At 37.8% G+C, this 11983-nt stretch overlaps 1 long non-coding RNA gene across 1 annotated transcript; it reads right to left on the bottom strand.

The window, feature by feature from the left end:
* Positions 1–10473: 10473 nt before the first annotated feature.
* LOC120288587 lies at positions 10474–11445 on the bottom strand. The gene is made up of 2 exons (XR_005546685.1): positions 11109–11445; positions 10474–11018 (listed from the first exon to the last, which is right to left on the bottom strand). It is a non-coding gene; the product is annotated as an uncharacterized LOC120288587 (long non-coding RNA).
* Between the last annotated feature and the right edge of the window lie 538 nt (positions 11446–11983).

The following is an 11983-nucleotide window of genomic DNA, read 5'->3' as shown; positions in this document are numbered from 1 at the left end:
TTCTTCTGAAGAAAACCTTCATAGTCACTCTGTTGCTCTTAGATGAATTTGCTTTTTTGCTTTCTAGTGTACGAGAAATCAGTAGCAGGATTTCCAGAATGAGGAGTCGTCAATAGATTTTCAAGAGTTATTAATTAATTACAGCCTTACATCACCTTCACACATAAGGATTAAGAACTAGAATCTTAATTAGGTTTTTATGTAAATTTTAAATCCTACCAAATCCGTTCAAATTAGGAGGATTTGTGGAATTCGTGTATTAGCAAACAAACGTTCTCCCATTCACACCCTTATTTTAGAGAAAAAAATTCAGTGGTATGTGCGCACCACGTCGCTGATGTGGTGCGCACATACAGAAGGAGGGAGAGAAGTGGTTCGAGAGAAGCGAGGGGAGAGAGAACGTGCAGGAGGCGAGAAAGAGCACGTGCAGCGAGGGGAGAGAGAGAGGGGACGGAAGAGATAGAAAAGTTGGTCTGACAATTGGCCCACACTCGGACAAATGTCGCTCTCATTATTTGGCAAAGCGAAGCATCTATCACCGCCATTTTCTCGACTTTTTTTGTGCTTCGAATAGGTACGGACTCGACTGACAAACAAAAGTTTAGATTACGTATGAAAAGATATGGCCGGTCAACTTATTAGGGAGTTGACGTTTGTCTATGCCAGAAAAACAAAGCAAATCAGAGTAACGTGTAGCCAGACTTCTAAGTCGAAGGCAAACAAGTACCTGGCTTTGGAAATTCGGTCACTGGTAAAAACCCAGGAACAAACGGAGGAATCTGGCGTCCACCATGACCGTCCCCTCGCCGTCGCCGTCGCACTGTAACGGTGAGAACAGATGCTCGTATTCGCACTCGCCCAGCGCCAGGAGGGTCCCGCAGCTCGGCTCGGACCCGTCGCTCACCTGGATGGCCGAGAACGCCAGGTAACCAACCTCGCCGCGTTGGTCCGCCACGAAGCTCCCCGGCGCGGCGGAGTTTGCAGAGCTGCACAGCCTCGACGAGTCTTCCAAGAAGGGCGTCGACGCCAGGAAACTCGCCAGCATCTTGCTGCTCTCGAACCTGCATCAGCAAGCGCAACTGGATGAGAAAGGAGGCAGCACTTCGACATCCGGCGATAAAAGGGCAACAGAGAAAGTTGGGTGCGTCACGCACGGCGACGATTTGGCCTCCATGGGGAGTGCTTGAGTCTTTCCTTGTCTATTTCGAGCGGGAAGATCTGGCCTTGGGCGTGTTTGTGAAATGTCTGAATGGGAGTGGATTGCTCCGAGAGTCCAAAGCGGCTATATATGGAGGAGAAGCTTGCAGGCGGTCGAGCAGGTGAAACAACGTGCAAGACGGGTTTGCTCATTTGGAGCGATTTTCTTTGCAGGTACGCCGGAGAAAGAGAACAAAATACGACTACTCTGAGAGAAGAAGAAAAAGAATGGTCAACGGAATAATCATATCTGGGACATACCGCTCAGTGGACCACAAGTACAAGTTACATCTAACAGCGAAGAGTCAGCAAAGTGACCGCGACGTCCAGATTAAACCAACTTTCTGCAGAGATCATTGGAAATTCATCTAGTGCGCACTTACTTTACAGCCCCCTTCTTTTCTTTTTTTTTAGAAATCTTATTTATGCTATTCTTAGGCTTTATCGACTCATGTCATATCGGGGTTCATGTACTTTGAAGCATAATCATATCTGGGACATACCGCTCAGTGAACCACAAGTACAAGTTACATCTAATGTTCTACTCCTTTTCTCACTTTGCCAGTTGTGTAGAACTCCAAGGTCGAGGACAACCTCGTTGTCCATAAGAGAATACTCTGCGGCCAAGTTGACAATTTTGACGTGGTGATATGCGACACGTAAATTAGGTGTGATGTAATCATGAAATTAAAAGGGATGATTTGATCTAAACTGACCTAGAGATACGCAATTTCTAGAGTGTCGAATACATATTTCGTTTGTAACAGAATGATCATCCGGCATAGCTTTTTATCTGACACACGAATAATGGATAGAAGAAAGAAAAGAGAAGAAAACAGCCGAAACAAAGTACGAATTCCCCTACCAGAATCGGGCAACTTACAGGAAGGAGAGGTGAAGTTTCAGACCTAAACAAGAGATGAGTCAAGGAAGCAGGCAAGCAAGTACCCATATTATAGGAAATTTCCAACATTCTCCCACTTGGGTTACATTAATTAACTTATTTTTATTTTGAAAAAGATTTTATATTGAAAACGACACTATCGAGTTAATAACTAAAGATTTTGTTTTATATGGCCACAACTTTAAAAAATAATATTCTAATAATGACATCTCAAGATTAATTCAATCCTATATAACCTCAATATAGGACTATGGAGATCAAGTTCCTTAAAAAAAAAAAAATCGATTTTATAAAGGTTAATACTGTGAATAACCTAAAACCAAGTACATATATGATAAATTTACCTAACTATTTTTTTTATCAGCAAAAATCCCAAACCAATACACTTCTAACAATTTTACCCTTCGTTAATTTGTTAAATTTTATTGTAAAATTGCTTAATTAAATGACACATGACAACTGATAAGTATATCGACTTGAAATTTTACCCTTCATTTGTCACAATATATTAATTTGTGGTTTTTGGTAATATTAATCAGAAAGAAATTAATGAAGGGTAACTTTGTCACAACTATACCAGTTTAAGTTTCTTCGTTATAAAAAATAATAGTTTGGGTAAACTTGTCATAAATATATTAGTCTGGAATTTTTTGTACTTAAAAAGTTAGTTTTTGATAAATTTATTACAGATATACTGATTTAAAAATTTTCGTGATATAAATTCATTGTATAAATCAATTTTATACGTAGAAATCAAAGAAAAAAAAAGATAAGTGTTGATGATTTTATTTCGTCATAAATTACTTATGATTTTTGCCCACCGCCAATATTACTTTTTTAGAAAGAAGTAAATCTACTAATTTTATGGGGAAAAAAAAAAACTACAATAGCCTCGACATTGATGAGTAATCCTAACATATAGAGTCGATCCCTTCGAGACTTTGAGCTTCGGCAAATGATCCATGAAGAACCAAGGAGGAGCGACAAATGACGGGAAACGACGGGAAGCGACGGCTCGTTACATACGTAAGTGCCGCGTGCTCCGATGACGAATGCCGTGACAGCTCAGCAAAAGTGACCCTTAGTCCACGTGTGAATGTAAATAATAAAAAAAGGGGAAAAAGTTCAAAAAAGTGCCGTCGGACTGTCCGCTTTTTGTCTGTTGCTTTTCCCTCTGGGTAGTACAGGCTAGGCACGGCCTAATGTCAAGTTTCTTAAAAAAAATCAATTTGACAATAGTTAATATCACTGGGTATCTCGTGCCCCATTATAACATATTCGAATTCAATCCTTAATTACGCCGCCCCAATCGCAATCCGAAGTGCCGGACATCACGGAGCCCCTCGCATGGCCCAATCAAAAGGGCGGCAGCTAAAAAATCTCTCGCATGGGGCATTCTCTCTTGATGGAATAGACACATAAGAATCTTGGATAAATTGACTTTTATTCTCGTTGATTTAAATTTTGCAGCACACGTGCTTTGACATTATCTATATTCGAAACGAAGTCTTCGCGATATTTAAATATTGACATGTGTACTTATACACGAAAATTTTATGAATTATTATAATTTAAACAATAGTTTGAATTCTGATGAATGCTTTCCTTTCTAGTCCAAACAGGCGGGACCTGAACCTTTTGTGTTAAATTATACCCTTTCGGTATTGTTCAAGAAGTGGTAACGCCAAAAAAAGGACAATCCTTCTTTGGGCTTTTCTTGGTTCAGGGTTATGTCAGATACTTTCCTTCATAATTGTTCTCTCTGTGAGTCTGTGTATACGGTTTTTGGTAGAAACTATCGTTGCAGATTTTCATGGAATTTTCACTTTTTTGCTCATGTTGTCAAGAACCATAACGAATTAGGATCAGTTTTCTTGTGAAAATAGCATTGTGAGGAAAAATGCATCATTATACGTATACACATAAAATGTCTAAAATCTCTTATAATTGTACCAATTTAATCTTCAACCTTTTTCTTTGCCAATTGAAGCATAAATTTGTTGCATTTGTGCTAATTTAGTCCATCTATTTTTGGCTAGCCTGAGCCGACTTAAACAATTTTAAATAATATTTTAATATTTTTAAAATTTTTAATTTTGAAATTTTGTACTTTTTTTCTCTCTCTATTTTTTTTCCTTCCCTTCCTTCTTCCTCCAACTAGAAGGGAAGGAGAAAAATAAAGAAAGAAAAAAAATCTGAAAACAATTATATCATTGTTAAAAATTGTTTACATTAACGCTAATCGCATCACGTAAGATGGTTATTGTCTACATTTACGCTAGTTGGCCAAAATTGACCAAATTGATTGAATTGGCAAAAATACAAAAGTTGTATAACTTAATTGACAAAAAGAAAAAGTTTAAGATTCGGTAATAGTTTATAACCCTTTTTAGTAATTTTCCCACTCTTCAATATATATATATATATATATATATATATATATATATATATATAATGCATGTATGTATATGTATGTGTGTGTGTGGCTCACAAAGATCCTTAAATTTTTTGAACAAGTTGTATGTAAATTGTCTTGCATCGTCTAAGAGATTCTGAAGCAAGTAACACCATGAGATTTCATTACAATATCATGACAAGAGGACAAGATGATTAAGGAAAGGTGATGCTAATAATAAAGTCTTTGGTATATAAAGTGGCATATAGTAAAGCAGAATTATACAAATGGCAACGCCGAAAGAGATCAAATATTTGGATAAGCTCAAAGTGGGACTTCATTGGAATAATGAGCTGTAAATGGATCAGGACGAAGACTTTGTCCAAGAATATGCCTTGCTTTTGTCACAATATTAAATTAGTCCATGCCTTTGTTTTGTATCAACAAATTCTCCACCCGAATTACTAAACGTTTGTGTCACTAAAACGCTAAAAAAGAAAAAAGAAAAAAAAATGAAACTAAACAGATAAGATTATTAGGCTCCTCTCTATATAATTGAGGGCAAGGATAAACAATTTTCCATCACCAAAACTTAGGGCAGCAATCGGGCCATGCCAAGCATAGCCCCTTGTCTCCCATGCCCGTGATAGGATGGAGGCCTACCTTGGCTTGGGCCGGGCCTAATTCTCTCTCTATTATCTTTTTAGAGATTTGACTAGTACTTTTTGGGACGAGCAACATTCACAACCACTTGAGGCAACTGCAACGTTTCTCATCATTATCCAAATTCATTGTCATTAGCAATCATATATTGTGAATCTATGACTCGTTTTCTTAGATTATACAAGAGGAGGATTTTCCATTGAAGCTACACATTTTGCTCCTAGATCTAATGGATTGAGCCCCATGCTCTCAATCTATGTGGAGATTTCTTTCCGAGACACTTGGATGTGAGATTTAGATTGGTTTGTGGAGGTTTAATTTGCAATAGACTAGGCTTATCAAATGGATGGATCGGGTTGGGTTGAAAATGGCTCGGTCCAAATTAACCTAATTAGGCAATACAAAAATTGGCGAGATATACCTAATTTGGACCTAACATATACTCAACCCAGTCCAAGTTCCAATTCTTAATGATTTTTCTCCTTAAACTGTTTTCCCTAAAGAGTGAGCACTCTATGGACCGGCTTGTTAAGTCAATGAGGGAGCTAGTGTCCTTAGGTAAAATCATAGGCTAGGCTTCACGCGGCACTTGAACAACATGGAGATGCAAGTAAACGTCACATTGATGGACAAGGACACCTATGTGAACAGGTTCTAGATTTGGTTATGAAAAGGGAGAGTGAAGGTAATTCTGAATAAACACTTTTTTCACCTATATAATTTTAGCTAGTGTGAGTTGCGAACATTATTGTGGAAGTTCATTTTATAACTATGCAAAACCATGAGTTGTTAGATTGATTACTTGTTCTCTATGTTTGGTATTTGACAAAGTAAACCTCTCTTTATGTCTAGTACTAGACAAAGTAAACCTCCTTACTTACGTAACTTGCGCCTTAAGCCATCAATAATCTTGGCCAGCATATTTTTGGATTGTAAACAAAATTCCATAAAAATAAAATTTTCAATTTTCCATGTGTAGCTATTAATAAACTAGGAGTGTGCAAAACAAACCACTTGAATTGGGAACCATTGGGACTAGACTGGGCTGGCTGGTTTGATCCGATTCCGGTGCCTAAAAGTGAAATGAGTGTTCGGGCGGTCCAGTTTCCGATTCCAAGAAGGAACTAAGTTGGACTAACTACATCTATTTTTTTTTTAATTTCTTAAAAAATAAAAGTAATCAACTTCTCTTTCCTAATTTCTTCATAATATAAAACATCAAGTAGTGGAAAATAAAGTGATTGGTTGTTGCGATCTACCCCTTGAGGGAGGGAATAGGTTTAGGGGTATTACCCAAAAAACAGGCCTGTGGTCCATGATTAGGCACGAGCTCTCCCAAGCCCATACTTCATGCCACATTAAGGTGTTCATAAGAATTTTATAATAAAAAATCAACATTAGCCTATTAGAGTCGATTAAAAACCAAATGAGCCATACGAGTGTATGTCACTTCTTACGTAACTATAGAATCTAGAGTCGGAGACTTGATCGCATGAATTAACCAATTAATGCCCTTCTACATAATCTTATTCATTTTAAGAAAATATTTTTTTGTCAAGTAGTTGGATTAATTTTAGGCTAATCTACTTACACGTGAAATGATTATATGGGTGTGCAATCATTAAAACAACAATCAATATTATCAAATAGGGAGCATGCCATCTCTAACTAAGCTAAAGGAAGGCCATAGTCAACATAATGAAAGTGCATAATCAAGGGCATTCATTTTAAGGGTAATCAAAACCCCACGATAGAGCTCTAGGGGCTTGTTTAATTTTGAGCACGATTTTCACCAAAGATTTTCACGCATTTAATGAAAAGAATCCCCAAAAGACTTTTTAAGCTATTTTTGAGAAATTAAAATTTTTGAAAATTTTCTTGAATTTTAGGAAATTTTAAATATTTTTATATTTTTCTGAATTTTCTAAAAAAGATTTTTGTGGATTTTCTATTTTTCAAAATTTTAATGTTTTTCCAAAATTTTTAATTTTCTTAATGATTTCTCAAATTTATAATTTTTCCATTGGTTTTCAAAATTAAAATTTTAAAGCATTTCCTAAGATTTTTATCATTTTCTGAATTTTTAATAATTTTTAAAATATTTTCCAGGATTTTTAAATTTTTAATCTATTTATTATTATATTCAGGGAACGGGTTGTGACCGTTTACCGATTCGACTCGATGACCCGACCCAAACTTGGATCCGCCTCAGTCGGATTACAAAACGAAAATTTTCTAATTGTTTATTTATTTATTTATTAAATTCTATTTTTCTTTCTTTTTCTCTTTTTGCCTTTTCCCTATTTTGTTCTATTCCCTGCGCCTTCTTCTTCCTTCGGCCACCCTCGGTGCCCGAAGCCATATGTCTCTGGAACTTTATCTTCTTCTCTTTTATTTTTCAAACCCACAGACCAGACACCGAACCATCCTCTACGGACACCGGCACTTACACTGCCACACCCGCCGGTTGTCCCGATCGGCGACGACCGACGCCGCCCGCCCACTCCGGCGACCACAAAATTTCACAAAAAAACCCTCACCTTACTTACGGTTTGAACACCAGAAATTCCAAAGATCAAACAAACACAAAGGCACTAAAGAATGGGAAGATACGCTAACTCGAACGGCCTTGAACTGTAGGCTAGCCGGCGTGGAGAGGCTAGCTCTGGCGAAGGGACGGATACAAGACCGGCTCGGACAATGCAAAGTCACATGAAAGCACATCAAAACATGAAGAAATCAGACGAATTTCAACAATATGTAAATAATTAAACATTAAACTGAGCTTCAAACGTCGTTCGGATATTTCGGAGTTTCATTGAGGCATTTTGTCAAACACATGTCATGCGTTTCCAAAAAAATATTCCCAATTTATATTCTTGACAAACAGATCTCCATTCAGAAACAAGATCATTCTTATTTCCTCAGGATTTCCAGGGCAAAAACAGATCTCGAGTCAGCATTATCGATCACAGATCAATCTTATTGAATGGTCGCCGAAAAAGCTTTGATGGACGAAGATGCCCACTGCGACCGAGCATCCTTCCTCCGCCCTCTATCCTTCCTCTTTCCTCTCGGTTTTCCCTGGCTTCCCTCAGCAGCAAATCTATCTCTCTCTCTCTCTCTCCTCTCTTCAAAAACCAGAAAACTAGCAAGGACTCCTTTCTTCTCCTGCAAAAATAGCCCCGCCCCCTCCTCTGGCCCTGGGGCGAGTATGAAGCATGCTGGCCTAAGGTTGGCTCCCCTGATTTTTTTTTTTAAATACTGACCAAATGTTCCTAGTGTCCGATGCATTTTAATTCTCTCCTGTGCCCACGACGACCGCTGTTTTTTAGAGAATAATTCCTTATTTTTTTAGGCAGCCCCATCAAAATACCGTGCTCGCCTCGTCCTTCTCTGTTTGGTCCTGGGACCAATCGGTTTGGTCCCAAGTTCCCAATTCTTGGAACCAGTTTGTGGAATATCATAGCATCAATTTTGCTTTCCTAAGCCACAGTTTTTATGAAATTACCGATTCCCTAGAAGAATTCCAATATTCTCGGCTTGACATCATACAAAAATTTGGTCTATGAGAAACAATTTTAGCATTATACTTTCATTAAATGTCTTGAAAGCCCGGTAAGTAATTGATTTTTGGTTGATTAAACTCATTCCTACCTATATGCCAAAGTTTAGGCAACTCAATCTCACCCAAGCCATTAAAAATGAGTTGAAATTCATTTTGCCACCTCTGTAAGAGACCGACGTATCATCTATGAGGGGTCAGTTTTTGAGACATGTTGAAAAACAATAAATTATTTGTTTCTTTTAAATCAACAAAACTAGAAAAATTTAATATTCTACACAAATATCACCAATATTCAAGAATGGTATGCTCATACCACATTTATCCCAAACTAATTTTTATATAACAAAAAAATCTCAAACTGTGTAAATATCACGTACGTGTACTGGTTTTGAGTTTCTTTATGATACGGATTTTAGTTTTGGGAAAATATGGCACAAATCAAATAGTTTGAGATTTTTTATAATACAAAAATTAGTTTTGGTTAAATGTAGCATTAATGTACTGGTTTCAAATATCAAAATCTGCAACTTGTTTCATTAATTTAGTGAAGAGTAGAGAATTTTCCACCAAAACTACACTTTTTATTCCCAAGATCTAATGAAATGAGCAGCATATTCACAAGATATGATTAGAAATGGCAATTGAAGCTTTACTCTATAAGGGAATCTCTTTGGACACATGGATATAAGATTTAGATTGGATCGTGGATATTTAATTTGCATGTGCTGAATGGCTAGATGAAAAGTTGATTATTGAGGACCAAGTTTTTAAAAAGCAATTATTACTTTGTTACTTTTAAATCAAGAAAACTGAAAATTTTAATATTCTACATATAATTAAAAGAACAGTTGTTTACTTTGAATCCATTTTACACTTGTACATAAGCAAATATTTTCTTTGCATCAATAAAAAGAAAGAGGAATATCTGTTGAAGAAAGATAAGTTACTTCTAATATTTTCCTTTTTCATAGCCAATTGTGATGAAGTGTGTAAATTTATCGGTCGTTTTTATATATATAGTAAATCTGATTCTGTTTTAGACTACAGTATTTATTATACTTTGTTGGATACCAGTTGAATGTATTACTGAATAAATGTTTGTTTTTAATAAAAAGTTTATCTCTATGCCAATGATGTCTGGTAGTTGATTTGTTCAAGATGGATTAATGATTTGATATTATTTCTCAAATTTATAACATCCCCTTATGAAAAGCCAATGCAATTATTTACATTTCGTGACTTTTTGTTCATTCCCCGTATTCAGATTTTTATCACGTTCCCCATTGCATCTTCAAAAGCAAGTACGGCTTTTGTTATCTCCGTAGGCGATGTAAGTATCTGCATCTTGATGGTTACATACATATAGCACTAGGATAAATTTCATCTCCGCTTCAAGCATTGATAGAATTGTCCTTCAAGTTCTTTTGGATCTATAATTTGTGAAAGTGAACTTGATATTTTCAATATCGCCCTTCCACAGGTTTTCTTTAATGGTAAAAAAGGATGACCATATGTCATGGGATTTTCCTTGCTCCTTTTTTTTTTTTTTTAACCTTTTGTTTTCTTATCCCTTTTTTTAGTTTCCAAAACCAGGCACCCCCAAGACACAGCCCGTCCAGCCACCATCCGTCCATTGTCGCGCCCCTGTTGTCATCACCAACCCGTGCACGAGCCATCACACAATTCATGGCCATAGAACTATATATGTCCATGCCCTCAGAGCGGTAAGATTGGTAGATGAATAAGTTAAATTCACAATCCAGTCTATGGATCATAGGATATGCCAAGTCCATAGGCCGATCGAGTTATCACGAGGGTGATTGAAAGCTAAAACGTAATTTCGTGGAAGTTGATGATGTTCGACTGATGAAGATGTAACGCAATTACCCAGAAAAAAACAAAAGTCACGTAAAGACAGTCTTCCAAGTTGAAGTCAAAAAAGCAAAAGGGGCCGCGTACCTGCTTTTGGAAATCCTGTCGCTGGTAAAATTCCAGGAAGAGACAGAGGAATCCCACGTCCGCCTCGACAACCCCCTTGCCGTCGCTGTCGCACCTTAACGGCGAGAACAGATGCTCCATCGGCACTCGCCCATCTCCATCAGGGTCCCGCAGCTCGGCTCGGACCCGTCGATCACCTGGACGCCCGAGAGCGCCTGGTACCCGACCTCAGCGCGTCGGTCCGCCACGAAGCCCCTCGGAGCGGCGGAGTTCGCGAAGTGCACAACCTCCACGATTCCTCCAAGAAGGGCGTCGACGCCAGGAAACTCGCCAGCATCTCGCTGCTCTCAAACCTGCATCAGTAAACGCAACTGGGTGAGAAAGGAGACGACACTTTGACATCTGGCGACAAAAGGCAATGGAGAGTTGGGTTTGTCACGCACGGAGACGACTCGGCCTCCATGGAGAGCGCTCGAGTCTTTCAGTTTCTGGCCCTTGGCGTGTTTGTGAAAATGTCTGAATGGGAGTGGATTGCTCCGAGAGTCCAGAGCGGCTATATGAAGGGATGGCGGACCGGCGGACCGACGCATAGGAAGGGGCTGTGCTCGTGCCGCGATGGTTCGGTGGAGGTACGCCGAAGAAGGGAAGTTGACGGTAAACGACTTCCTCTGAGAGAAAAGGAGAACAGTCAATGGTCGATTTTTATATTAATAATGTCGCAATCTCGCTCTTCTTCGATGGTCCTTTCGTAGGAAAGATACGCAACCGCGTTAGGGAACAGTCAGCAAAGCGATCCAAACTTTCCGAGGTTCATAAAACCAATGTAAGCATACGCTTTGCAACGATCAGTTCGCTCTTCTGATAAATGTTTTGTCAGTAAATTAATAAATGCTTCGGATTCGCTCTTTAACAAGAGCCCTACACTTAATAAATATTAGGCATGATACCACGAAAACCTCAAAACTAATATACATGTGATAAATTTACTTTTCATTGATTTTACTAAATTTTACTATTAAATTGCTGAATTAGATGATAAATGATAGCTGACATGTGTATCAATTTGAAAGGCATAAGAATACAAATCTGTAGTTTTTCGTGATAATAACTCAATTTAATGAAAATTAATGGAGGATAAATTTGTTACAAGTTTATTGGTTTAGGGTTTTTTGGAGTAAATTTGTTATAAAAATACAATTTTTGAGTTTTCGTGGTATGAACATTATATATTACAACAATTCTTGAATTTTTCAAACAAGTTGTATGTAAATGGTCTTGCATCGGTAAGAGATCCTAAAGCAAGCAATACCATAAGATT

Source organism: Eucalyptus grandis, chromosome 9 (assembly GCF_016545825.1).
Source record: "Eucalyptus grandis isolate ANBG69807.140 chromosome 9, ASM1654582v1, whole genome shotgun sequence".
In the NCBI taxonomy this organism is placed as follows: Eukaryota; Viridiplantae; Streptophyta; class Magnoliopsida; order Myrtales; family Myrtaceae; genus Eucalyptus; species Eucalyptus grandis.
This window is presented reverse-complemented; position numbering and strand designations above follow the sequence as displayed.